Source organism: Oryzias latipes, chromosome 3 (genome assembly GCF_002234675.1).
Source record: "Oryzias latipes chromosome 3, ASM223467v1".
Classification (NCBI taxonomy): Eukaryota; Metazoa; Chordata; class Actinopteri; order Beloniformes; family Adrianichthyidae; genus Oryzias; species Oryzias latipes.
Window position 1 is genome coordinate 12,293,083 of NC_019861.2, and position 23,732 is coordinate 12,316,814.

Genomic DNA, 23,732 nt, shown 5'->3' on the forward strand with positions numbered 1-23,732 from the left:
TAAAAGAATTCCTAGCTCTGCCATCAGCTGTCTCCATGGGGGTTTCAGGAAGTTTGACACTTCATCAAACTAATGTCTCAACCACAGACCACATGTGACCACACAAGCCTTCAGCATCCACCATCCTGACCCTCAAGATCACCAAAATCAGCTACTTAAACAACTGATTCAACAATCGGACTGTATAACTAAAGAATTTCTGCACAAACTGGAAGAAACCGTGTCAGAAAGGAATCCTGAAGAGCAGACAGCGTGCGCTGCGTTGTGTTGGTGAGCAGTTTGCTGATGTCTGAAATGCAAATTGAGCGACCTGAGGTGGGGGTGGAGTCATGGTACGGGCAGGCATAGGCAATTCTGAAGCCCTTTTTTTCCATTTATTTTATTAACATCCTCTTAGGTTGCGGCAGGACAATGGCAGGATGACAACAGGGGCACACATTGCTCTTGAAAAAACAAGTGGTTTAGCTCATCAAAGAACACAAACCTTTAGATTCTACTGAAGATTCTAGGAGAATCAAACCACATGCAGGTGCAGTTCATCAAGTAACCACTAGGGGTAAATAAGACTCCATTTATGGTGATCTGTCTAAATGTAAACAACAATTTGAGTGATTTTAATAGCAGCAGGAAAATATATTAGACGTATAAGCATCATTCAGACTGTAGCAAAATTTAGATAAGATCAATGACAGAATCTCACTTTAGAAACATGTTTTTATAGCTGAAAGCGAAAAAGTTTGAGATCAACTTGTGCAAAAGGAACAAAGGCCTGATTGTTAGTAACATATATGTGTCACATGGACTAGGTATTTAAATCAATATTTTTTAAGGAATCATATTTTGGGTATGTGAGAGTGTGTTGATTTACAATAAAAAAAACAAGCTCAGAAGCCTGGTCCGTCCATCAAGAAGGACCTTGTTTGCGCCTGCCATCATCAGCCCGTAATGATACAAGTTACCACAACCTTGTGTTTTCAATGCAATGTAATGAGACACACAGAGACAGAAATGTGAAGATATCTGCTGTAAATCTATGACGTAAATTAATAACAGGATAAATGATCGGCTAGTCAGTTAGCATGTATCCTTATAGCCTTCGAATGTAAAGCAACTGACTGCTAAAGTTAATAAAAGACAAGTCCTGAATATTATTATTCCTATTCGACAATAAACTATAATATCAGCTGTCTGACAACAGACCAGCCAGTTGCCCAAATGCTGGCATACATCAAAGAGCTCTGCGGCGGAGCTAGTAGTAGCCTAGCAGGAGCTATCGTATGACATAGCAGCCTAGTTATCATAAATCTTTTGATATTTTCTTATTTTCATTGAGACAGTAATAAAGTGATCATTTTTGTTTTTCATGTTCCTTTTTTGAACGAATATGGGTCACAGAGACACGGAAGTTACCGCTGAAAGCGGCTTTTGCCGGCGTACAGAGAGCATATCCGCGTGAATGACTTATGAAGTGAATAATTATTGCGTTCGAACGGATTAATTATTGCGTTTGCACGAGTTAATAATTTCAGGGGGAAGGAATAGTATTTTGAGGGAACGCAATAGTATCTTGTGGGAACGGAATAGTATCTTGTGGGAACGGAATAGTATTTCGTGCGAACGACATAATAACCTGTGGGAACAAGATATTAATCTGTGGGAACAAGATATATTTTAATATCTTAATGTCAGGACACGGGCTCCGTACAAAAGTGTTCAGAATTGTAGAAACATTTTTATCAAAGCTTAAAACGGGAAAAACTATGACTGTTAGGTTCACCCATTAAAATACAGTATTTTTTTAGCGACATGGGAGGACTGGCAGTTCTGGTCAAGGACTTTCAATTCTGGACGTTGATGTCTGCAGCCAGGTCCTCGTCTATCCATCAGGAAAAGCATTGAACATCTGTATTTGCAAAGCAGACACATTGATCACTCCGCCCTGACAACTCCGGCTGTGCTAATGTAGCTTCAGAATAATGACGTCATATCTTGAAAGTCTGAGTTTGAATTTTATTTTTATTTTTATCTGACTGAAGCAATTTTTACCCAAAAGTTTTAGAAAGTCAATAACGTTTTCAGTTACCATGGAGATCCAGAAGGTCCTCTGTTATGGCTGGGTTCAGTAAAAGGAAACTAAAGTAAATAATCTTGTTAGACCCATTTTCCCCACTACAGGGCGCACCAGATTATAAGGCGCACTGTTAATAAATGATCTGTTTTTCTTATTAATGTCATATATAAGGCGCACCAAAATATAAGGCACATTAAGCGAGACAGAAGAGTCAGAGTCCGCCAGTCAGTCAGACTTTAACGTTCACACTAATTCTAAAACTTCTTTGTAACACATAAAAAACAGACCTAAAAAAAAAGAAACAGTACTGTGACTACACTAACTCCCAACGTTGTTAGTAACACGTAAAAAAACCACAGTCCAACATGCTACACTTCAGCCGCATTAGAAGCATCGGCCACATTAACGTATTCACAATCCCTGCAACTACCAACCTTGTTTGCAACATGTAAAAAAACAACTGATAATGTTAAAACAAACGTTACTGTGACTACGCTGTGACTGCGTAAAAAAAAACCAGTCCAAAACGCTACACGTTAGCCGCGTTAGCATAGTTGCAAGAGCCCCCCAACTAAAGATTTTGACAGAGAAATGTACCTCTCAAAATTGCTTCGACATTAGTAAGAATTAATCCATATATAAGATGTCCTTTTTTGGAAACAAATAAATGCTTTTAAGGGGGCCTTATAGTGCAGAAAACATGGTAATACTGAGAGAGAAAAGCATAAATGCTTTATGCTCATCATGTGCGCTTGCGTGCACGTACAGGTAAACACGTCTCGCTGAATGCTGGGTACAAATCAGAAACTTTTACGTGCTAAATGTTGTGCACTCTGACAGCAACATGTTCCTCGGGGTGTGCTTGTGCACTTCAGCTTTTTTTCGAAATGCATGAAGGCTGAAAACTGTCGGCCGGGCCTCTCATCTGTCACATGTGCGGTAGATGAAGCCGCGTAAGGTCAGAGCGGGAATCATCTTTTATCTTTTCACGTCAGGCTAGTCAGAGCAGCTTAGCATCTTACCCTGAGTGTGTTCATAATTTAAAAAAAAAAACTCTGTCTGACGCTGTGACGTGCCATACATTATTCAACACATTCCTCTCTGCTCGCAAACATACAAACACAGCGCCAGAATGACGGCACCAAAACAAACAGCAGACATCGGAAACGGCAGAAATGAACAGCTTAATTAGGACACAAAACAAATGGAAAGTTGACAGCGAGAGAGAAGCCACTTAACATTGGCAGCAGCTTATCTGAACTCTTCACAAATGCTAGAGGTGTGAGCCTGGGCTCACTGCACATCTCTGAGCACGACTGCTGTCAACACCTCCAAAATCTATTCTGCTTTGAAGCAGGAAAGAGGCTAAAAAAAACAAGATGTACCTGCCAAAATCCATTATTTTAAATGCTTTCTGTTGAAAAACATCATCCAGAAAAAAGCAGCACTATGTGAGTCTATGTTAACTGGTTACTTCAAAGTGCTGCAAAACAGGACTTCAGTGTAATTTGAAACCCCAGGTATCACCAATCCTGTCAATACAATGCCAAGAGATGGATCTGGGGCCACTGATGTGAGGGTGACTGTGAGTATCAGCATACATGAGTCACTATCTGGGATCAATTTAACCATAAAAACAGCTGAGGAACATCCCTGCTCCTTAACATGTTCATGCTAAACCATGGACAAGCGGGGGGGTCTTGCTTTTTTCTTTTCTACTGTTTACTAGCACATGTCTGCCACCTACAGTTGAAAGAGGCTTAGTGTAAAATGCCAAAGTGGTGCAAATGTTGTGAATCTTGCTCATGGCTTTTACTTTCACAGCTCTATTCCGATATTTAAAGACTTGGTGTCATACGACTCTGTCCAGGCACAAACCGCAATTATTAATTTCCCCTCCATGATCAATTTTCAAATGGTCGCTACTTCCGTTAGTTAAAATCGACGCCGTCCATGTCACTATCAAATGTGATTCCCTGATTGGTTCTACCTGCTTTTACTTGGAAAGCCCGTTAAATAGCCGTGCACTTTTTACGTAGAGCCCATGAATGGTTATAGAAACTTGAATAGCTACATGAGAACAAGTTTTAAACGCGGAAGCCTTGAGCAAACGTGTGGAAGTGGACACTTGAATGCATGTTGCAGAAGGTGGTGTGAACGTAGCTTCAGGATGAATCTGATCAACCTCAACTTTTAATGAAAAGACAGACCACAATATGAAGTCTCAATGTTACAGTAAATCATCTAATACGATCGAGCCCTTACTTCAAGTCTGTCCACACCGCAGGCACTAGTTGAATGCATTTCATAAAAGTGTCGACAAGAGGCCTCAAGCAAGAGAAGCCTGATCAGACAGGAAACCCCCCAAAGGTGAAGCATTCAGGCTTTTCTGGCTGACATTGCAATGCCGGAGCTAGCTCACGCTGACAAATGCTACCTTTGGGGAATGTTTCCATGTTCCCTCTGAGGATGAGGGACACCGGGTCTAGCTGGATGGAAATACACGGGACAAACATGCATCCAGCACAAAGACAAAAACAAAAGCAGGGGGGAAAAAAGACTTGCTCCAAGAAGACACTGATTTGTATTCCAAAGTGTCTGTGCCATATCCCTCGTTCAAATAGAAAGCGTTTCATTACTAATAAATGAACAAACGTTAAGGGGGGGGGGGCTTCGAATCTGCCAGTGTTCCATGAATCTTTTATGCAAATAGAATTTCCAATGAGGTGGAGCAATCTTCAGAGGACACTTTTTCCACAGCCCTCGATTAAAATTGATGCTCCGGTTGATTTATAAAATGTATTAATAAGTTGCTGCTGTGGAAAGCGGAGTAAAAGTGATGAAACAGCTTCACTTCCCTGTTCCCCACCCCAGGTCCAGCAGGTCCCTCATCAACCTCTTTGGTGCCCCCCTCCCTCTGTTTCTCACACCCTTTATCTCACTCCAGTCTTGTCTCATAGTGATTTCATAATTGGGCTTTACTCATTGTTATTCAAAACCCCGCAGAACCAATTAATGACAGACCTCCTGACCTCTGGTTGCTACGTAATGGCGGTAACCACAGAGCGCCGACGTCCAGCTCTTTTTTTCCTGCACTTCCAGATAAATAATGATGTCGATTCTGTCTCATGCTGACATAAAACTGAATCTGTAGTTTGATGCTCCCTTCATTTTTAAAGCCTCTTCGTCTTTTATGCCATTTTATGAATCTTTAAGGCTGCCTGGATGCACCCCTCCTGCTCTCTTGTCAGATAAATGTTGTGATTAAAGCGTAATGAGACGTTGTAAGAATGCTGCTCAGTCAGAAGGGGCTGGAAGGTGACCTCCGTCTCTGTCCATGTTCCCTAAGAAGAGTAAATCAGAGGGTTGTTTTTTTATTAAATTGTACTTTTCTGAGGACTCATCTCTGAATGTTTGAAAAATAATACAGATTAAAGCTCTGACTTTAGTTCTAATCTAAAAAGTAGCTTGATGAAGTTGCAGTGATGATGGACCAGAGGGGGACATTATCATTAGGGGAAAACAAGGCAGTTGCCTGTGGGCTCCAATATTCTATTGCCAATTTTATTAGATATTATAAACTCTAAATATTTAGATCTGTCAAAACATCCCATAAAATAAAATAAAAAGTCTCCATGTTTAAGTCACATTAGTTCATGACTGATTTGACTGGAACCAGATAAAACCAAATATGCGGAAATGGGTTTATGAGGAAAAGACAAAAAACAACAATAATAATAGAATGGAAATAAAATTTAAAAAAACAATTGCTTTCATTTCAAGTGTAACAAAATTATTTTCTGCAAACAGAAAATATAGAGTTATCTCAACCCTTAAACAACAACAACAGAAGTTTTTATTTGTCTCTGATGCAGTAATCGTTTTCTGTGCATCCATTTAGAGGTGGCTATAAAGTTACCAAAGCAAAATGATAAGAATAAAAGCAATCAAAAACACAATCAATGAATGTACATATACAAACAAAATGTGAATTAAACGGTCTAGTGAAGTTCATTGATGGACGTGGACTGCATTTTTCCGTTTTCACAGTGCCTTGTCATGTTTTACAGAGCAAAGCAGCCATTTATCCATCCCCCAAAAAAAGAACAAATATATATATATATATATATATATATATATATATATATATATATATATATATATATATATATATAAATAAATATATATATATATATATATATATATATATATATATATATATATATATATATATATATATATATATATATATATGAGAGTTAATTAATGTGATAAAAAATTTTAAATATCAAAAAATTAACAGAGTAATAGTGCAAAAGTCTGATTGGATTACTGGTTTATATATTGTTTGTCATGAAAAATTCTGTAACTGCCTAAAAATGTTGGAGGCATCAAAGTCTTCACTATTGAGCTTTAGAGCTAGAACTGTAGGGAAAACAGCTACTTTGTATGGAAAGAAAAAGAACAGAGGACAACTACTCGAAACAAGGATCAGGTTTTAAAGAAAACAAAACAATGTAGGGGTTAACGTCGAGGTGAAGTCGCTGTTCTCTGCCTCTAAACCTTGCATTTGTTACTACATCTGACTGTCTTTGCAGAGTACAAAAAAAAAAAACAATCAATACTGTAAAATCAGAATTTTGTCAAATATTTTTAGGTTTTTTGTACCAATTTTGTCTGTTTGTTTTTTTAATTTCACAGCTTTGAAAAGTCCCACCCCAATCATTTTTTAATCTATTGTAAAATTGTTCCCAGTGGTCTTTTTGATCATGATTTTTAGCCAAAATAAAAATGCAAAAGGTTTTTTTCTAGGACATAGTTTCTGCAGAGCGGCAGTACTTTATTAGAATTCAGGATGAGGAAAACAAAGACGTACATGGATCTAGTTATCTGCAAGTGGACGCATCCGAATGGAGCAGAGCAGGGAGTTTGTGGCCCGCCCAATATATTTACTATTCTTCCAACAGCATTTGTCTGCTCCTTCTTAATGATTTGAATAAGAAAAAACTCAAGTAATTCAATTTTAAGCTTAATTTCCTTAATGTATGTCATCCGTCATGAAAAAGACTCCACAAGAACATGTTAAAAACACCATATACAGGAGTTGGTCTTTAAGAGACAAATGAAACTTTTCATCAATGTAGGTCATTTGTAATTGTCACACATTTTCTTTGTTTTGTTTTTTTAACTTTTGAGAACCTGCTTAAAATGTGATGAACGTCACCTTTTGAGGTTAACTTCAGTTACTCTAAGAAATAGAACAGAATTATTTTTGCTTTATTGATGAAATTCTACGTTCCTACGCTTTTATATGATAAGATAACTCAAAACTCAAACCAGGAATAGGAAGCAGGGTCAGTGGAAACAGCCAGAGAGATAACAGACAAATTCAGCTTCACCTGAAGACGTCCTTTGACATCCACAGGGAAATGTCTGTATCAGCCTAATGTCAACACAGACAACTGCCAAGGCCTATAAATGTCTGTCCGGTCATACTTCCATCCAACACAAGATGAACTTTCTGTGACCTTGTCAGCACTGAGACTCAGTCAGGAAGAGAACAGAAGCCTTTGTTCACCTACAACAGTAAACACTGACAAATGTCACCAGACAGCCCACAGTCACAACAGATAAGTCAGACACGGCGATCGGCACAGACACAGCGATCTGTACAGCCAGGCGTCTTCCAGTAACACTTCGGCAGCACCTGACAGCGCTGCACATCAAGAAAAAACCTCTAACACGCAGAACAAAGGCCTGAGGAAATCCCTGTAAATACGTCCACAGAAAGACCAAGAAAAATGGAAGAACAAAGCTGATGGATAAGCAGACGGATAAACGCCGGCGGGCAGACAGGTTTTGTGCAGGAGCCAGGGCTGCAGCAGCCTCAGAATCTACAAAACCATATTTTATTCTGTCAACATTTTGACATGATTAATTATGTGTTATCCTTTAAGAGCCGAGAAATACAGTATATATTTGAAAAAGGTTCTGTATCAACTGTGAAGAAACACAAATGACCACAGTTATTTTTTTCCACAAACACTGACATGGTTTGTGAAATTCCATAAGATTGTGTTGAAACTCATTTTTCAAGCAACTACCCCTCTGTGCCCCATCATGCTGCTGCTCCCATGATGCAGTCCATAAAGATTATAATGATGCCTATGTAGAACTGAAGTTTTACTTTACTGAAGGGTTTTAAGGGAAAAAAAATAAAAGATGCAACACAACTAAAAAACAGAAACACAATAATCCAACATGACTTCTCACTGCTGGTCATAGATTTTTCCAATATAAGTGGAAATTGCCATTACTTGCTTTTACATTTATTGAAGTACTCATAATAATGTGTTTTTACTCAGAACAGGTAAGAAAATTAATAGATTTTTAGACAAGTCAAAGTATTTAATTAGAAGTTTCACTTAGTTTCAGTTGAAATTACAGTAGAACACAACTTAAGCCTAAATCTTTGTTATTTTGACAGCTGCATCTCCGAGTCCTCAAACATTTCTGTAATTTCGTTTCAGTATGCACCAAATATTAAGCTTAGTGCACAGTGTTACATAATGTTAACATGTTATTTAAAAAAAACTGTTTTATTCTTGCTGATTCATTGCAGATCTGAAATATCAGCAAGTCATTCTATGGGTTCTGATGGTCATTGTGAAATCGGCCCTTTAGGTTGTTTTTTTATGGCATTAATAGTTTTTGTTTTTGTTTTTTAAACAGCATATATTGGTCATGCAGCCAAACCAAAACCACATAAGCAAGAAAAACAAAGTTAGAAGGGAGTAAGAAATCTATTACTTTTTCTGTAGTGATGCATAAAAATAGAGTCAAACTCCAAAATAAGATGTTTAAAGGTCCAAGAATATTTCATTGGTTGATTACATGTATTTTAACGATACAATGATATTCTATTGAATCAATATTAATGCTGTCCACCCCTGAAACTCCTTTCTGAAACGTAGTGGTGGTAGTGTCATGATTTAGCTACAATCTACTGCAACTGGGCACTGTTCATAACCTTGAATACAGCCCAGAAATCTAAACAAATCCAATGCTGGAGCATTTATCTCTGATGCCACACATAGGATTGGATGAGTTACCTCCTCCTGACGGAACAACTTCTTGGAAAATGGAATTTTTGGGCCCTGGCTCCACCTACCTGTCAGTCAAAAATGAAACTCCCCTAGTAATGTTCAAATTTGGGATCTGATACAATCCAAATAATAGACAGTTAACATTATAGTCAAGTAGAAGAGAAATCTGTTTTGTATTTTTATTGTATTTTTTGTTGTATTGCAATCTTTATGTTGTTTCTGTGAACATTCTTCTCTAGTTTGTTGTGTACGCGTTTGGTTTCTCATTGCAACCCTCAGACTTGAGCTCCATTTGCAATTAGCTCAATGCTCAACCATGATAAATACCAGACTGTTTACAAAATTCAAATTGCAGGTGGATGAAGAGGGTAAAATCCAAAGCAGGGCCCGTTTTTCAAATGATCATACAAAGAATACACAGCAGCAGGAAAATGGATCTTCAAAAGGCTCCCCATCATTTTCAGCACGGATTATGTTGAAAAGCAGCAGCTTGACCTGCTTGGAAGGATGATGGCCGTCTTAATTGACATCTCATATGACAGGCGTCTCCATAAGCTGTTGACCAGACTGCTGAGAAGAATCAAACTCAGCTCGTCATGCACACCACACTGCTGATGTAATTAGATCCCAAGCCAAATAAAAAAAAAAAAAGTGCTTTTATCAGCTTTGCCATAAAAGTGGAATGATTGACATGGAAAAGCAGAGGCTGCTATATCAGTGGGATCAGTCTAATAATAATGCAGGTGGAAATGGGACAGATTTCTCTCTGCTGCATGTGTGTGCTGATTGGTGTGACACATTGGTGTGATAAAGAAGCGGGTGCGTGAAAGACAGACAGCAAAAATCATATGTTTTGTTTCATCCATTGACTGACAGAAAAATATCAAATGAAAGGCATAATTTGACATACTCTTGCGTGCAGACATCCGATGCTTGTGGGAGAAGAACTAATGACACAGATGAGAAAACAGCCCTCTGGTTAGTCCCATTAGCTTTACTAATGACAAACTCCAAGTCCTCTCTCGTGGTGATCTACAAACCCTTTAGTGCAGGTTGCTAAGGGCCATTTCCTGCGCATAATGCCAAGCCATTAAGTTCTCCCCAAATGCTTCTTTGGTGTGTAAAAATGCTGCATGTCTAAGTCAGTTACCAAATGGGCAATTACCAAACCAATGCTAAATCTAAGTGGATGATTTGATTCAATGAGCAACATGCACAAACACAGGGACAGACTACCCATTACGGGACTAATAGACTGTTGGTTCCACAATCATTTTAGCATCGTATTCCACAAAGGTACAGCAAAAATTAGCATTACCTTCCTTAGGTGCATATTCTTCCTGTGCACGTACAGGACTTTGGGGATCAAGCTTCCTCCGCAATCCGAAATCATATAGGTAATCATTTTCTTTGTTCTTATTCATCCACATAAACAAGCTTTTTTTACCCCTGAGAAATATGTGGCATGAGGTTGTATTAGAAAATGCTAATTAAATGTAAATAAATACAAACAAATTGAATGAATAGATGTACTTCATATTTAAATAAATCAGTATCTTCTGAGCTCATATCTGGATCTTTTAAGAACTTGACAAAAACAAGAAAAGTCATTTAGTCCCAGAAATTCACCTCTAGTTTATGTTCCAGCCACTTGCCCCTCGGCCCATTAGCTCAGGTGTTTTTCTCGCCCCGGGCCAAATAGACTTGTCTAAATAAAACATGATATCCTTTTAAAAATTAAACAAATCAATTGACGTAAACGATTTTTCCTCACTTTTTAATGTTGTTTTTTTTCATTAATGTATAATAAATGTAGTGTTCTAGGTTAGCCTTCACACAAATTCTTTGTAGAACTTATGGAAGCGAGAGTTTTTAAGAGCAAAGCAGCCCTGTACCAGTCGGGGTGAAGCTTCTCTTTAAGCAACTTGGTACTAAAAGAGGACAAAGCCAAAGAATTAAGAGAGATTAACTGACATCAACTTTTACAGCTATAGTAGAATGCATTTTTGTATACATTTGAACGTCTGAAGTTAGACAAACAGCTTTATTTGGCCTGTTGATGCTCTATTCTGAATGGACAGGTCGTGACATACAGCCACTACGTACATTTTGTGCATGTTGTACAGATGAAAATTGGTCATACATGGCTATGTGTGGAAAAAGTGAGGACATTTGTGGTCTTTACGTGAACCTTTCACAGAAGCATCACGAATGAACCACATTAAAACTACAGAAATACAAATAAAACACCAAAGAACGCTTCAATCAATGTAAAAGCCACACAATACCCAGATAGTGCATAAACCATGCGTGGTTATTGCGCTGTTTATAAACAATTCATTTGTGATTCAATTCCGTATTTTGAATGTGATATGTGCGCCGTATATACACAATATAAAAGGTATACATGCGTGAGAAGTCCGTTAGACATACGTGGAACTGTCATGAAAAGCCACAGATATGCATTTGCATCTTGCGAAATTCATGCATGCATGCATGTGTAAACTTCACGTATAAATTGTTTATAAGTACGTAAAATCAGGATAAACTGCATAAATCTCAACCGACCAAAAATTCTGGACAGCTCAGAACCAAAAGACTCGTCGACCGAAACCCTTGACGGACATCTGCGTACATCGACAAACACTTGGGAATTACATGTATCCCGCAAGTATCTCGAAAGATCAAAATTTTGCACATGGAACCACTAAAATGAACTTTGGAGAAATACAGGAACTCTTCTGCCAGAATCTTGGATCAGCTGGAGGCTCAGAAGATCATTAGATTTTAAGTCTGTGCATAAGAAATGAAAGCAGCTTTCTTTAAGTTTTTGAAGTCGGTTGGTTTTAATGACACTCTTTCTGCTGTTGAAAATGGCCATCAATGGTACACACCATCATTGATGTTTAAGGAGACATCAAAACACTGACCAGTAAGCCACGACAAAAATCCCAAAGACATTCCGCATTCTGCTACAAAAAAAGGCCTCCTGAAAGCTTTCGGAAATCTAAAAATGGAGAAAATGGTTTTAGATTGCACGGCATCGGCGTGACCTTTCCTTTTGAAAATGCTATTATCTTGGTGCGCTGCGGAGACACCCATGACTCATTGGTTTTGAAGGGAAATGGCACTGGTGCAATGAAGTTTAGCTAAGTGGCCTCAAGATGCTTCTGACGTGACACAGGAGCCCAAAAGCACCAGAAAACAAAAGAAAACAGGGAAGCGGTTATTGCAAAGAAAGAACCCCTGAAATGACAGAATGACAGCAGGATGTGAAATGGTGGGAGGATGACGGTGCTTATCGAGGTGGGGAAAGGAAGGAGAAAGAGGGAAGTAGACAGGAGGGTAAAAAATGTGTGAAATGCAAGATGTAGTAGTCATCATGTGGTTGTGGTGAGGACACAAGTGCAGCCATCCAGCTGAATTGAAAGCAGGTTGTGAAAGACAAATATGCTGACCCAAAACCACTGTGTTCCGCAAAAGTCAAGAGCACAAAAAGAGGAGATTAACTCAAGCATTTCATGTTCCTCTTTTTTCATTGCAGAAAATTGTCAACATGATTCAGCCACAGCCAACAAACTTGGTGCCTCTTTTACAGCTTTCCATAAAACCTTTTCAAACCTTTTTGCATTTACTTTAAGTTTGAGATGTCATTTTTAGGTATAGAAATGTTAAATACTTTAAAGCCAAAACTGGGTCTACACGACAGCCCATTGCTCTGGGATGTTCCCCTTAAACCACCCAACTGATGGGGGCCAACAAAATAGATTTTCTCACATGAGAAAACATTGCAGCCCAGACGAAGTGACATCAACCCCAAACCTAATCACTTTAACATTGTGATGTTACCATCGGTCAAATCTCTTTAGCAATCGCACGTGCCCTCCGAGGACGCAGCGTCACAGCCCCTCCTCCGAGTCAGGTCAAAAACACAGTTTGTAACCACTTCTGCAGCCCACCATAAATCCTTAATGGCGTACTCCATAAACTTTGCCAGACTTGAATATTTATGGATGCCTGTGGTTCCCCAGAGTGCCATTTCCTGTCTGGGGCTTAGTGCAGATCAGAAACTGCTGTGGAGAAGCTCTGCCGTCACAGCTTTGATTGAGAAAAGAGCTTTTGAATACTGATGGGTGGTCTTCTTGGCTTCAGCCATTAACAAAACAGTATTTTGTGGTGGAAAAGTAGCAGCATATCAATAGTTTTAACAAATTCAAGACATGAGCCACGACCTACCTCCATAGCTGCCTAAGGCTGTGTTGTTCTTTCCCTCCTGACTCTAACCAAGTTTGAGTTTTTTCAATCAATAAAAGAGTTAACAACTAGTAAGAACACTCTGGCTTTCAGAATTACTCAAAGTATTAATAACTATGAACACCTTTTATGTAATATTGCAAACCATGTATGACACTTCTTTGAAATCCCACTTCGATCATCTTTTTATCTAAGAGTTACCACTAGTCTTTTAATCAAGATTTCGCGGTTTTTAGCCAAAATGCAAAAGAAAACCTGTGTGGTTTTCTAGGACATAGTTTCTGCAGAGCGGCAGTAGTTCATTTGAAATTCATCGTTGGTGCAAAAGCCTGTCCCCCACTTCTTGACATCTATCTTTACACATCTTTACACACTCTCCCTCTAGCTTACAGCCCCTCACACCCCTACTCTAACATTACCTGTGCAACAAAAATGGTGAGCAATATTAAAAATATCCAGCCGTAAAGTTTTGATCTAGATGGCAGCTCAGTCGAGGAAAACACAGACAGTCATGGTTCTATTTGTATGCAAGTGGATGAATCACAATGGAACAGGTAGCTCATGGCTTGCCGTAGTAGCTTCTAAGTCACACTAACAAACTTTTTTCAATGGCATTCTGCTCCCTATTCACAACAATCTGAATGAAGAAATACTCAGAAATGCAGTTTGAATCTTAATATTCTTATTACATGTCCTCCATCATGAGAAAAATGCTACAAGAACATGTTAAAAACACAACTGTCATTAGGGTGGGTCTTTGAAAGATAAAATTATCCATCAAACTGAGTCAGATGCTTTGTGCATACTTTGTATTTCTTGCTGTAGCCTAGCTTCACCAAAAAAGAAATATTCTTGCAAAACAAGCCCTCACTCAAACATTCTTTCCCCATTTTTCTTCTAGGAAATTAACATACTGTTTGAACAGTCCAATTACGTTTTGCATGAAGAGAATTCCTGACATCCAACTCTAAATCTAAAATTATTTCATCTTCAATGTTTCCCATGGAGCCACAGCAGAGTAAAAATAATGCTTTAAATTAGAAGCATAGAAGCTAAATGTCATGTTTACATCCCTTAAGCCAGTAGACAGTATCACCCTCTAGGGACAAAGGTTTGCAATGAGCTGATTAGAACATACTTTGTTGCTGCGCCGTGTTGTACTCCCTGTGATCTGCTTCAGGGGAATACTTTCCCTCAATATGGTAACCTTAATTTCCCTCACAACTGTAAAAGCGTTGAGAGAAACCAGCTGTTTAGGATCTCGTGTTTTAGCCTGTTTTCTTAATGATTGTGGTGGAGAAACAGTCCTCTCCCTACTCAAGTTTTGAAGCAGGCAGCAGGTCAAGTCTGTTCAGAGCATTCCCCAGACTAAGAGAAAATTCTCTTTGAATTAGGACTAAAAATTCATGCTGAGGTGCTGCAGAAAAATGCTTTATTTATAGGTTCTAGTCCTAAAACACTCGCTGCGGGAAATACCAAGCTAAATTGAAAGCAGGGCAGAGTCAGTGAACAGAGCGAGGACAGCCAGAGGCATCTTAGCTCCATCGGTCAGGTTCACAAGTTCTCTGCTCATAAACTCCAAACATATAGTTGGTGTACATCCCAATGACAGCTGTAGGGAAACACGACACTGTTGATATGTAGACTACACATGTTTACATTTACATCCCGGGACCCTGAGATGGGAACAGGAAGAATTTCTTCAAACACCAGCGGATCCCTGGTGTCAGTATCAGATGTCCAGCACAGACACTTCCTCTGTTATCAGTCTGCATGGGTCACTTGATTGATGTCGGGTTCAGGTCAGCTCAGCCTGCTATAGATGACAAATGAAATACCTGACCTCTCTACTTCCCTGATCCAGTTTGCTTCAAACAACCACCAATGGGTGCGAGAACTGAAAGCGTCGCAGAAACTTTTTAAAATGACCCATTGATTAGAGTTGTCACATTTTTCCCACTCAATGGTCAAATACACACACCAAACTTTGGCGTTTTGGACGAAAACAGCCAAATTGGTGAGAGGGGAAAGTCTGATCATTGCTGACATGTCCAGTGAAGCAGCAGTGAAGCAGCAGTGAAACAGCAGTGAAACAGCAGTGAAACAGCAGTCAAGCAGCAGTGAAGCAGCAGAGAGGCAGCAGTGAAGCAGCCGTGAAGCAGCAGTGAAACAGCCGTGAAGCAGCAGTGAAGCAGCAGAGAGGCAGCAGTGAAACAGCAGTGAAACAGCAGTGAAGCAGCAGTGAAGCAGCAGTGAAACAGCAGTGAAACAGCCGTGAAGCAGCAGTGAAACAGCCGTGAAGCAGCAGTGAAGCAGCAGTGAAGCAGCAGTGAAACAGCAGTGAAGCAGCAGTGAAACAGCCGTGAAACAGCCGTGAAGCAGCAGTGAAACAGCCGTGAAGCAGCAGTGAAGCAGCAGAGAGGCAGCAGTGAAACAGCCGTGAAGCAGCAGTGAAACAGCCGTGAAGCAGCAGTGAAGCAGCAGAGAGGCAGCAGTGAAACAGCCGTGAAGCAGCATTAAAGCAGCAGAGAGGCAGCAGTGAAACAGCCATGAAGCAGCAGTGAAACAGCCGTGAAGCAGCAGTGAAGCAGCAGAGAGGCAGCAGTGAAACAGCCGTGAAGCAGCAGTGAAGCAGCAGTGAAGCAGCAGTGAAGCAGCAGTGAAACAGCAGTGAAACAGCAGTGAAGCAGCCGTGAAGCAGCAGTGAAACAGCCGTGAAGCAGCAGTGAAGCAGCAGAGAGGCAGCAGAGAGGCAGCAGTGAAACAGCCGTGAAGCAGCAGTGAAGCAGCAGTGAAGCAGCAGTGAAACAGCAGTGATACAGCAGTGAAACAGCCGTGAAGCAGCCGTGAAGCAGCAGTGAAACAGCCGTGAAGCAGCAGTGAAACAGCCGTGAAGCAGCAGTGAAGCAGCAGAGAAACAGCAGTGAAACAGCCGTGAAGCAGCCGTGAAGCAGCAGTGAAGCAGCAGTGAAGCAGCAGTGAAGCAGCAGTGAAGCAGCAGAGAGGCAGCAGTGAAACAGCAGTGAAACAGCCGTGAAGCAGCAGTGAAACAGCCGTGAAGCAGCAGTGAAGCAGCAGTGAAACACCAGTGATACAGCAGTGAAACAGCCGTGAAGCAGCAGTGAAACAGCCGTGAAGCAGCAGTGAAACAGCCGTGAAGCAGCAGTGAAACAGCCGTGAAGCAGCAGTGAAGCAGCAGAGAAACAGCAGTGAAACAGCCGTGAAGCAGCCGTGAAGCAGCAGTGAAGCAGCAGTGAAGCAGCAGAGAGGCAGCAGTGAAACAGCAGTGAAACAGCCGTGAAGCAGCAGTGAAGCAGCAGAGAGGCAGCAGAGAGGCAGCAGTGAAACAGCCGTGAAGCAGCCGTGAAGCAGCCGTGAAGCAGCAGTGAAGCAGCAGAGAGGCAGCAGAGAGGCAGCAGTGAAACAGCAGTGAAGCAGCAGTGAAGCAGCAGTAAAGCAGCAGAGAGGCAGCAGTGAAACAGCCGTGAAGCAGCCGTGAAGCAGCCGTGAAGCAGCAGTGAAGCAGCAGAGAGGCAGCAGAGAGGCAGCAGTGAAACAGCAGTGAAGCAGCAGTGAAGCAGCAGTAAAGCAGCAGAGAGGCAGCAGTGAAACAGCCGTGAAGCAGCCGTGAAGCAGCAGTGAAGCAGCAGTGAAACAGAGGATTTGATGGTCACCTGTTAAAAAACCACATCTAGCTTGGGTTCAGTTTTAGGTTTTAGGAGGACAGATAAAGTCACATTAGAGTAAGAAAAAGAAGTTGCAAAAAATTCAAAGAAAAAACACTTATCCTATATGTATATATATATCTATATCTATAAATATAGATATAGATATAGATCTATATATATATATCTATATATATATATATATATATAGATATATATAGATATATAGATATAGATATATATCTAGGAGGAGATACAGGTCCGGCAGAGCAATGGACCAACAGACTTAAAAACAGTTTTTACCCATAATCCATCAGGCTCCCTAATGATACTCTGAACACTCTGAGTCACCCTTTATGTATGGATTTGTGGGGGGGTTTTGTGTGTGTTTTTATGATCTTGTTGCACTTTGGCATATTGCCCCCCTTCAATGCTGTAATACTCTTTTAATAATGAGAATAACACATTCCAAATTCCAATTTTCAATATAATGCTTTGTCAAGCCAGGGGTGTCAAATTCCAGTGTACTACATGTTTTCCAATCAAGCTGATTGTGATTCTTTGCTGAATAAAAATGTAAAAACTAGCAGACTGAGCATCCAAAAAGAGCACACACCTTCATCACTAAGGAAAAAAAGCACAAAAATTTCATTGCTTAAATGAGAAATTTAGCAGCTTTTCGTCTACATTCGAATTTCCTGCACTAAAGAAGGTGAAGGAGCCCACTGCTCACACAGAAACTAAGTTGTGTGCTTACATCACTGTGACACTGCTGCATGTAAAAATGTTCTCCAAGACCTTCTGTGTTTTCACAAATATTCAGTGCCGGAAACTCAACCTCGTCACACCTCATGAAACTGATGCAAGTCAGAACCCGAGCCAGATATTTATGCCTTCTGCCACATGTCAGGCTGCAGGATTGTTCTTAAAAAGTAACAGAACAGAGGCAGCAAGCCCTGTGCAGCCTCTTCTGTTAAACACCTTTGACATTGGTGACGAAACGCATCCCTCCCAGTCTACTAGCATATTTGTATGATTAGTTTTCTAATGATTCAGAAGTCAAATTAAAAACCAGAAATTAACCTTTTATTTTTTCATTAATTCATCTTCTAACCCCATTTTGTCCCTTTCTGGGTCACGTGGCTGCCGAAGCATATCCCGGGAACTCGTGGGTGTGGGGAAGGGGACATCCTGGACAGGTCGCCAGTCTGTCGCAGAGCCACAGTCACACCTGTGGACAATTTAGAGTTACTAATTAAACTATGAAGCATGTTTTTGGACGGTGGGAGGAAGCCGGAGTACCAGAAGAAAAGCCACGCATGCACAAGAACATGCAAACTCCACACAGAAAGGTCCCCCATTGGTGTTCTGTTTCAGGTTTTAGGACTTGAACCGGGGGCCTTCTTGCTGTGAGGCCAGGGTGCTAACCACTGCTCCACCATGCAGTCCCTTTTTAACCTTTTAATGCTTGGTAAGTACAGAGTACTGTATAATTACAACACGAGTTTGAGTTAATAAGAAAAGGGGATCCTGGTGAACTCCATAAGCAAAGTGTAAGTTAACCAGTATCTATGTGTTGTCATGGTTACAAGGATCAATCGGATACTGAAAAAAAATGCACATTTTCTCTTAGATTTTGAAGTTTTTTTTCCCCAGCACTTGTTACATCCAACTTCGATCATCAAAAGCATTCCCAGTGGTCTTTTAATTATGATTATGCCATTTTTTTCAAAAATGAAAAAACCTGTGTTGTTTTCTGGGACATAGTTTCTGCAGAGCGGCAGTAGTTCATTAGACATAGTGATGCCGCCCCCGTTCCCCTCCTTAATGCTGAGAGCTCTGTCTTTAAGCACGGGCACTTGTGGCCCACCCAGCCTATTTTCTACACCTCAACTAGGATCTTTTTCAAACAGCTGTATTTCTTCTGCTTCTGATTCCCAGCAATTTGAATAAAGACATTCTCAGAAATGCAATTTTTAGCTTAATTTTCTTTGTAAATATGTCCTCCATCATCAGAAAAATGCCACAAGAGCATGTTAAAAAAATATCAAAAAAACGATATTCATCGCAGTGGATCTTTAAAAGGCAAAGAGTTCACCATCAGGCTGTGTGTCAGCAGGCAATTATGAGAACCTGCTTCCCTAAGAGTGTGGTTTTCCCTCTCAAATTCATCCAAGGCCTGCAGAGAACTGCTGTTTTTGAATCCTGGCCCACTGTGGCAGTAACCTTGTACCACAAACATCAAAGTTAAGCGAGCGTGAAAGGTGCGATTGTCCAGCACGAGCAGGTTGGACAGCCTCCCCCCTAGGCGGCGTGTGACAGAGCCAACCACCAACGAGAGGAAACCGTTCAGGGAACGAGATGCTGTTACTCAAAACTTAGGAAAACACCATAGCGAAGTATTTACAGTACTTTACAGCCTGCCAAGGCGCATGGAAATAAAGGATTACCGTAAAGCAGAAAGTGGTGAAGTTGACGCCAGGCTCTGTTTTGCAGAGATCCAGGAGGAATCATCAGAAGTTCCACTAAAGCATCAGACACAGATCTCAGCCATTATGTGGATTTAAATGCAGCAGGACCACTTCACCACAAATCTGTGTCAAAGTTTCAATCTGAACAGACAAACGAAATCTAAATACTTTTTCCTTTGATTTTGTGAAGTTCCAGCAACACACAGACACACAGACCCAAGTCGAAATGGACTGTTGAAGTGATTGCTTTAGTTTCTGCACAGACCTGTCATTCCGATTACCTCTGCTCTCTTTAGTCCAGTGTAGGAACTCCTCAAATTTTTCCTAATCTACTTGGATTTCTGCAGGCCCCCATTAATCTAAATGATTTAAACATTGACCATATTTTCTGCACTATGGATCACACCGGATTATAGGGATCACCGTCAATAAATAGTCTTTTTTTCAAACTTGTTTCATATATAAAGCATACCAAACTATAAGGCACCTTAAGCTATACAAAAGACTAAGAGATAAGACCGTCAGACTTTATTACCCGTGTTCACATTAAATCTAGAAACACTACACGTTACTACCCGTGTTAGAAGCGTTAGCCACATTAGCGTGTTCACGTAACTCCCAACCTTGTTTGTATTACATAAAAAAACTGATACTGCTAAAGCAAACTTTTCTGCTACGCTAACTCTCAACATTGTCAGTAACACGTGAAGAAAACACAGATTTGACAGCAGATTTGCAACTCGTAAAAAACAAACTGATGTTTTGACAGAGCGCCGTGTACCTCAAGAAATGGCTTCATTATCAGTAAACACAACTGAAATGAATCTATATATACTGTCAGTTGCTCTGGAGTAGAAGGCGCACTGCCATTTCTTTTGGGCGCTTTGTTGATCTCTGTTACGTTGTGACAGAAAAGAGTAACTCTCTGAAAACATGCTTAAAGACTTATCTCTTAATCAACCTTTATTACTCCAGCCATAATTGCGCAATCTTGAAAGTAACTGAGCATATAAGTTAAAGACACATTTAACATAATAAACTTTCACATCATGCACACATCACGTTCAAATGACTTAATTGATGCATGAAACTAACTAACTTTTTTTAATTCCACATTGTTTTTACTTCATCTTGGCTTTGTTTCAGGATTATTTTTTTTATTTTTTTATTTTGATGTGTTTTACAGCAAATACAGTTTGATCTCATTTTCTGGCTGTTTACTCTTTTTTCACAGTTTTAGGTTTTTCATGGAATTAGTGTGTAACAAAATAAGGCAAAAAAGAGGCTGAAGTTGAACTAAAAAGATGGATGTCAAGCATTGCCACAACAAAACTAAAGGTAAAGTATTTCAGCAAATTGTAAAGTGCTAAAAAAATTGGCTTAAAAAGGCCTCAGACTACTAAAAATGCGTGACAATAACCTATGACACTAACTCTATGAAATAGAAAGAAGTGTGTACTTAGAAAAGCATGATGTGTTCGTAATGTCACCATGAAAGTGTTAATTATGCTTTGTTGTTAAACCTACAAAGTAAAACTAACCTTGAAACTATTTCCCTTTTTTATGACGTATTTACAGGAATAAAATGAAAATCTTAAGGCATAGGTTGACTTTTCAAACCAAGAAATAAGCTGCTAAAAATCAAAATAGAGCTTTATTCCAAAGTGTAACTGTGGGTTAGCAAACAGTGGGAGTGAACCAGGAGAAGTGAGCAGCGCTGCCGTTCTTTAGGCCTTTAAAGCTGTTACTAGCTTTCATACAGGTTTGCCCTTATAATCATCAACAGCCTTAAACCCTCAATATCACTCAACTTCACTTCTTGCTATTATTCATAAGATTTATCAGTTTCCCCATCTAGCAAACCAACCTCTCACCAGCTGCCTATTAAATTTGTAAACAGACAGAAAATGAAGGAGCTCATTCAAAATACATCTTTGCTCCACAATCAACTATTTTCAGAAAAAGCCACGCCGAAGAGATCAAACATCGTTGGAGCTCATTAGCATCGAGAAAATCTCTGCTAACAACCTTTGGATAAATAATTTATAGCTTTTACCCAACTGCTGGGAAGAAAAATGCAAAATTCATTTGTTGGTGTCTGCGAGGCTCTGCTGCTGTTTACAATCCAAAGCAGAAGGAAAACTCATTTGTAAGAGTGCCAGCACAATTTCAAGTATCTGATCATGTGCTGTGATGAGACGCTTTTTGAATTAATGCTAAAATAAAAATCACGTGCAGAAAAAAACTCCTTTGATAGTCGCCTGTTAGAGCTCGTGTCATCGTATTGATGCTGTAGAGCTGTGATGAGGCTGTTTTTCATTCAAAAATGGGATGTTAAAACAGCAGCAGAGTCATTGTGGGATCATTTAGTCAGCACCATCCCCTCCTTGGCCAAAGCTGATGATATTATGGAGATAATAAAAGTTTGGATTAATGTCTGTATAGCCGCGTGGAGATAAGCTGTATTGTCAGTGATCGGGGTCACAGCAGGGGAGCTTCGCCTCCCCTCTATCATCCAGTTAAAACTACTGTGGAGTCCAAAATGTCATCTTGGCAAAAGGTGAAGGTTTTTTTAAAACCCGCAAATCACGACTTTTATACTCAACAACTGTGTCCAATAACCTTGTCATGGACTAAATGTAGGTTGAAGAGGCTCATGTGTAACTCCTGTGAGTCTCTGTGGATAAAGGTGTCTGCTAAATGACAGAAAATGCAGCTACCGCATTTTTCAGAGAATAAGTTGTGTTATTTTTTTGTGTGCATAGTTCGGCCGGGTGTGTGACTTGTAATCAGGTGGGACGTATAGACAGGAAGCACAAAAATCATAACATTATAGAAATATTAAATGGATCAAAGAAGACGATAGATGTATGGATAGATGAACTAATTTGATGATAGCATGATACAATGCCCCAAACTGGGTAACAAAAACCCAGGTGGAAGCCGGGGAGGAGGGAGGGGCGAAGAATGAGCGCTGAAGGTAAGAAAGAGAATGAACAACTGCGCACCTGGCCTAAATAGGACACTGAGCAGATGAGTTAATTAACTGAACCGCCCTATGAGTAACCTGTAAAACACTGCCGAATGTGCCTTCCAGAAATTGCGACGGGTTGCTTATTTAGGCATTTTAGTTTACAGGGGTTAAGATGGTACAAACATGTTTCTTTTATTTTCAAGCATGGTTTGAAGAAATATCCTTTCTGCAGATCCATTTTTTTTTAATGTTTGATTTTGTCAAAAGTTTCTCACTGATATTGAATTATTTTGAATATTCGCTGATAACCACTGAATTGGTGCTTAGAAAGGAAGGTCTGCAGGATGCTTCACTTGACGTGGATCAGAGCATCTTTTAATGATCAGGGTCTCTTTTCTTCATTTGTGGTTTGATAGCTTTATTATATATATATATATATATATATATATATATATATATATATATATACACACACAAAACACTTTCCTCTGCGTAGATGTAAAGCATGTGTGGTGTTGTAGCCTCAGCCCTGAGCAGGATTCTCAGCAGATGACCCGTACGCAAAAGCCGCACGCGTGTTCCTCTGCTGAAGAGTTTCTTGAGGTCTTTTACAGTTCAGTTGGAGGTTTGACTTGTTTTTCCAGCATTACTGGAAGTGCTTTCTAAAGTATGGTTTTACTCCTCTGAAAACATATTGGTCTTCATGCAACATTTATTGTTCTTTTCTTTTTCAATTCAGTTTCAAAGTCTTCATGTTAAGTTCCTGCACTTTTGGACAAACTGAAGATGCAAACGATATATCTTCTTCCAAAAGGCCAAAGGGTTTGTTGCGGGTGCCTGTAATCAAGTTCAAATTTGTTCGGTACTTTCCCCCTTTGTGGGATTTGTTTTTTCTAAAATGTCAAAAATTATAATCAGATAATCTTACAACCCAGTGCACAAAAATTCTGTGTAATACTAAGGATAAAAATGTTGCCAATTTGTTTCCTTACAAATTTTAAATCCCATCTAGTAATGTGGAGTCAGAGCCTAGAAAATATTTGCCTTGGCTAACATTTTTGTTCAAAATTCAACTGAAATATTACTCAAATGTTACACAGTGGGTAGGAATCAGGGCTCAAATGTTTCTAGCTGTACGTATAGCAGTCATAAGTCGTATGTTAAAGGTCCAAGCCCTGAATATCAAACTCT